The sequence below is a fragment of the Priapulus caudatus genome, unplaced genomic scaffold, assembly GCF_000485595.1.
Source record: "Priapulus caudatus unplaced genomic scaffold, Priapulus_caudatus-5.0.1 Scaffold494, whole genome shotgun sequence".
NCBI lineage: Eukaryota > Metazoa > Priapulida > Priapulimorpha > Priapulimorphida > Priapulidae > Priapulus > Priapulus caudatus.
The window spans coordinates 138,670-144,934 of NW_014577555.1; positions in this window are offsets into that span (position 1 = coordinate 138,670).

Consider the following 6,265-nt stretch of genomic DNA (forward strand, 5'->3'; position numbering starts at 1 on the left):
TATATATAATATATATATATACATATATATTAGGCAAAGGCTATCGCTCAACTTACTTGTATCATTTCCCATCGCCTTCCGCGAGTGCTTGTGATGAGAAGGATATACAAACTACTATAAGATTAGGACATTATACATTATAAAGGGTTATAATGCTGCGCGGGCCTTGTCCACTCACGAATAAATGACGTGCGCACAGGGCGAGGGTGGCCCTTCATTAGCAATTTGTACAGTTGGCGCATGCACTCTATTTAAACAAGATCTGCAGTAATACTATGATAATGTATTATGTCCTATTAGAATAAGCGCACAACCACGACAGTCGTTGATTTACACGTCGACGATGTTAGATTAATTCACATTTACGAATGCTATATTCACACAAATGCCGCAAATATATGCTCTGCATTGTCATCACATTGCTTTCTCAGAAAACATTAACAGTTAAACAATACAATATTAAGCTATATATATATATATATATATATATATATATATATATATAGCTGAGCCCTATCACATAACATAGCATGGCGTTACGCATGCGCATGACTTGCCTTTCTGCTGCAGACGTGTGAAATCGTTGTTAGTGACATATTCTCTAATTACAATGCTTCGCCATGTTTCTGTCATTTAACAAACGAGGCGTGGTTTATAAATCTACAGTTTGCTCACTCTCTTCCGGATCCTCATAACTCCGTGAATAAATGAAATGTTAGGCCATATTGCCATTTAAAACACATTTTTAAAAGACTCCATCTGTGCATGGTATTCTTTTTTCTAAATAATGAACTTGTGAGAACATATGCTAGACAATGAATAAATCCAAATAAAGAATACCTACTGTATAGGTAAGCGGAGTTTTATAACAAACACAGCGTTAGAATTAATGCTGTGAAACTATTCGCATTTCTGTGTTAAAAACGGCCGAACAAACATATAAATAGCAAATAACACGTAGCTATCTATGTAATTAGTCTCTTCTTTCGCCAGCGAATTCATTGTCGCGAAGAATATATATATATATATACTTGCGCGTTCTCCTCCCTCTCTCTCTCGGTCTCTCTCCGCCCTCTCTCTCTCTCTCTCTGCTGTGCACGCATGCTGTACCATCTCCAGTATCACCACATATCACGATCATGCGTGTAGATTGATCGTAGCATCATTAAACACGATGCTGCTGCTGCTGTAGCGGTTACTGCTGCTGCTGCTATTGCTGCTGATACTACTACTACCGCTACTGCTGCTACTGCTACTGCTACTGCTACTGCTGCTACTGCTGCTGCTACTACTACTACTACTACTGCCTGCTACTGCTACTGGCTCGCCTACTGCTGCTGTTGCGGTTGCCTGCCTGCTGCTTGCTGCTTGCCTGCATAAAACTACTGACTACTACTCTACTACTAGCTTACTCGTTTCAGACTCCATTACATTTGTTTTACAATTAGAAAACACGCGGTGGGCTAAGATCGAACCAAACCTGTAATTTCTCTCTATGCTATACACCTATATAGCTAGGTTCGTGAATACTACTTAAGTAGTATACCTCCAAATGCAGGACGTTATGTCGAGCGCAAGTCAGAATATTATCCCCACTCTTCACCTTCACACGTCTATATTGCACTAAACCATAAACTTCTGCTAATTTATTTAAAAAAAACTAGTCCTATTCATAAAACTGATACGTAAATACACAGGCGCCTGTTCGTCACATCGTATCATGTAATTAGGCCTAAAATAAACACGCCGAACTGAACAGCTCGGTCGCTATTTCAGGATAAATCATGATCGCGCGGGATTCAAGCAAACAACGACAGCGATCGAGTCTCAGGCTGGCCTAACCTAACTATGAAACATTAACCCTAACCATTAATACATTAAAGTTCGGCGGAACGCTCCTATATGCGCAGTATCAACCCGTCGCAGGCCCTGTGGAGTGTTGTTGGAGAACCTGCTCGCTCCACATTCTCGCGTAGAACCCGCTGAGTCCCAGAATTCATCAATCGGATCGTTAACAACCGCGCAATCAGCCGTCTCTAATGGAGTCCAATTTCCGCTCGAAAATATTTCACCGTGCGAACAGTTTTCTATTTTAATATTTCACGCTTTCCGAGAGGAGCCTACAGCATAGCAGAGGCTCTGTTACCTTGGTGCATGATGCCGCCTAGTTAGCGCTCGTGCCGCACTATTGACGCAGTGCGATTTCAATGGATCGCGATTTTTTGCCCAGATTAATCGTGTATCACGCGCGCCGTGCTGTTACGTCCAAAGCTAGACGCGCGCGGCCACTCCCCATCCGCTGCCTGCGACAGACAATAGACGTATGCACACTTCATTATATCAGCGATGATGTAAAATAGCTCGCGTGTTCAATAGTCGCACCGCCGGCTGCTTGTGCTCGTGGTACTTCGGGCATGCGTGGCTTTTGCGCACCACGCCACGCACACGCACGCACGCACGCACGCACGTATGTATATACACACGCACGCACGCTCGTATATGTACACACGCACGCACGCACGCACGCACGTATGTATATACACACGCACGCACGCTCGTATATGTACACACGCACGCACGCACGCACGCACGTATGTATATACACACGCACGCACGCTCGTATATATGTACACACGCACGCATGTGCGTACGCATGCGCGTATATGTACATACGCACGTATGTGCGCACGCACGCTCACACGCACCGAAAAATATCTGACGTCACGTCCGGGTAGTTCGTTTGTGTCCCATGTGATTTCCATGCACCAATTAGCATATAATCAGGAGCAAATAATAATTTATACACATAATATTAGTTTGTATGTACATATAATTTGTTTGTACATATACAATATACCGCTCCAGAATATACATATGTACTATTTACTCCGGATATAACATATCCACGTTGATTATGTGCATATAAGGTAATTCGGTATTAAAAACAGTACTGTGTTCTGAAACGGTTTATGGCGGTCAGACACCCACCTAAACGGGAAAATCGTGTACCGACTAGCAACAGCACGACTTATCAACGGGAGTGAATAAAACCCATTTATTTATTCACTCCCGATGTTAAGCACACGCACGCACGCACGCACACACACACCCACACTGCTAGCCCCGTATGCATGGCAGACAGTCAGTCGTCGTTACGTGACTATACGTATCACGCATGAGTGGTCTCGTGTTTACCTTGTCACTTGTTGACGTCAGAGAGCGGGCGTCATTAAAGGTAATTGCATGCGTCGCGCGCGCGCGTCCACGCGCCGTTCATCAGCCGAGATGACATTCAAACGCGATTAAAATCAGATTTTGTCTAGTGGAAATAATTATGTAATGCATCTTCTGAATCACGTTTAATAACGTAAATGGCACTGCCCGGCGAATCGTTTACCAAGCGGCAGCCGACTTTATAGTTAGGCGCATTCCCTGAAGCCAAATCGAACAAATTTCCTGCAGGTTTTTGTCTAGTGTGCGGCTGCGGTATCCCGGTTTTAAGCGTATTTTTGCTGCTAACCTATAGAGAGTTAGCGGCATGTCAGCTTTGTGTCGCATAAAGGACTCGTATCCGTCACACACAGATGAGTATAGCTCCTTTTGTCGTCGCTTGTTTGGCCTCTGACTGCAGTGCGGAATGTAACGCAGAGAGGCAGAGAAGCAGAGAGAGAGAGAGAGAGAGAGAGAGAGAGAGAGAGAGAGAGGGAGAGAGAGAGAGGGGGGGAGAGAAGCAGAGATAGTAGGCAGTAGATTAGAAAAAAATCGTTCAGAATGTGAAAAAAGTATGAAAATTGGTACACATATGGCATACTTTTTGTATGCTCATTTCATTTAAGAGACAGGACAACAAGGCGACAGAGCGAATCCATTACAACTTTGGGCACGCCATGCAAATTGAATTTCAAAATGGCCGCCGTCATTTCCTTAAAAACATCAGCTAATACCTCATCTCGGTTAATAATTTTGCGTACAGACTTGAAAATTGACTGACAGACGTAGATTTGGGGTTACTATTTCATACAACAAACGTGATTGCATGTGATCCAAAGGGGCGTTTCGAGGCGGCCGCCATCGTTGAATTCAAGAATTGCGCGCCGTCTTTCTTAAAAAAATAGCTATAATCTCGGTTAATAATCTTCGTACAGACGTTGAAAGATTGACCTGACAAACGTAATTTGGGTAAACTATTTCATACGAACACAGTGATGCCTGTGATCCGAAGGAGCGTTTTCGGCCAAGCGGCATCTTATGAATTCAAAAAATGGCGCGCGCGTGCATTTCTTAAAAATAGCTTATATCTGTTAAGTAATGCTTCGTAAGCACAGACTTGAAAAATTTATTGACGAGTAAGACGTAATTTGGGTTATATTTTTATAACAACAACGTGATGCAGGTGATAACCAAGGGCGTTTTCGGCAAGCCACCAATCCTCACCTGTGAATTGCAAAATTGGCCTGCATACAAAGTTACAAACTTAACCTAGGCCACTCTGTGCGATTTTTCTACGCTGGCCGCTTGCGATGCGCTATAAATACGAGGTGCCGGTCCGCGCGTAGGGAGTGTGTCCGTCTTGCTCACGGCAGCGTATTTTCGCACTCAGGGATCCCATACGCCTGCTTGATCGCCATCGGCATTGAACATGTTGAATATTTACGCGCCGCGATTTGACATCGCTTGCGTATAGCGGCATCGCGCTTGCAATGCGTTTGGCCTACCAGCTAGCGGCCAGCAATGGAATATCGTGTTCGAACGCGCAGTTGTTTTTAGGCGGCCAATCAAGTGTAGCAAACGTAGCCGTTGAAAGCCGTAGGAAGTGTTGGAGCAACCGTAGCAGTGTCACGTCCACGACTCCGTACTGGCGTTCTAAAATTCGTGAGCGAACATAGATACGCTGCCGGGCAGCGGTAACAGAAATGCGCCTAGTGTGTGCCTAGGCTTGTAGCAATATTTCCGTTCACGGGAAGATATAAGACGTGAAAATTTGCAGACGGCGACAGGATTAAATACCGGCAGCCGGGACCAATTCGCACACGTGCGCGTGATCCAACACGCGTTGGCAACGATGGGAAAACACGCATTTTATCGGGCAGTTCTAAACACCCCGCATATCGGAGCATTTTTCTCACGTGCCGTTCTTCAATGAACGCGGACCGCTGTACACAACAGTTCAAGAAAGTCAACGGCGCAAGCTGGGCGATGCACTGCACACGCCACAGTAAAGCCTAGGACACACTGTGGCGATTTTCTAACGCTGGAGCGCGCTTTGCGATCGATAAATACGGTGCGGTCGCGCGCGGTGTGTCCGGTCATCAATCGGCAGCGTATTGCGCACGCGATCCCTAATAACGATGTCGGCTTGATCGCGTCCGCATTCAGCATGTTGAATATCCTTACGAGCAGGTTTTCCATCGCGTTGCGAGCGGCGCAATGCGCTTGCAATGCGCTTGGCACACAGCTAGCGCCAGCGCGCGCCAACAATTGAATCATCGTGTTCGAACGCGAATTGTTTTTAGGCAGGCCATCAAGTGTAGTAGGCAACGAAAGCTAGGAAAGCCGTTGAAGCCGGGTTTTTGACAACCGGTACAGTGTGTTCCAACCGTCTCCGCAAGTCGCGCCGGTCTGCGGCGCAGAAGCGAGAGGAAGGGTTGGTGCCAGAGATGGGTGTAGGCGGGTGTGTGGGGCTGGTGACTTAGAAATTGGAGACGCAGGTGTGATGATGGCAGGTGGGAGAACTAGCGCGATTGCGGTTGCGATTAAGGGAGCGGCGCAACGCAGTGTAAAAGACCACTTTTCATACTTTTTTTATTCAGCGATTTATGAACGATTTTTTTCAGGGAGGCAGAGAAGCACAGAAGAAGGCAGAGAGACAGGGACGAGAAGACAGTCCAGGGCAGGGGAGGCAGGCTAGGGAGGGCAGGCCAGGCAAGGCAGAGTGGGGCAGGGGAGACAGGAGACTCTAATAGAGTTGCAATGCGACCCGTCCTCGCATCAAATGTGTGCCTGACTCGATACGCTGACTCTCAACCCTGATCGACCACAGGAGCCGAAATCCCTGCTGTCTGGCTTAAGTATGCAGACGGATATCCGGCGTCTTCTGCGTAAGCGGACGCGGAATATTCCCCAGTGTCTCTCGGGCGTGTGTCACAGCAAGGCGCAGCGGGACGCAGATATCCTCGGTGTCTCCTCTGCTGCACTGTTACCGGGACAGAGCCGGGGCTTCTTCGCGACATCGAGTGGCAGGAGAGCACGGATACCCTGCGTGCAT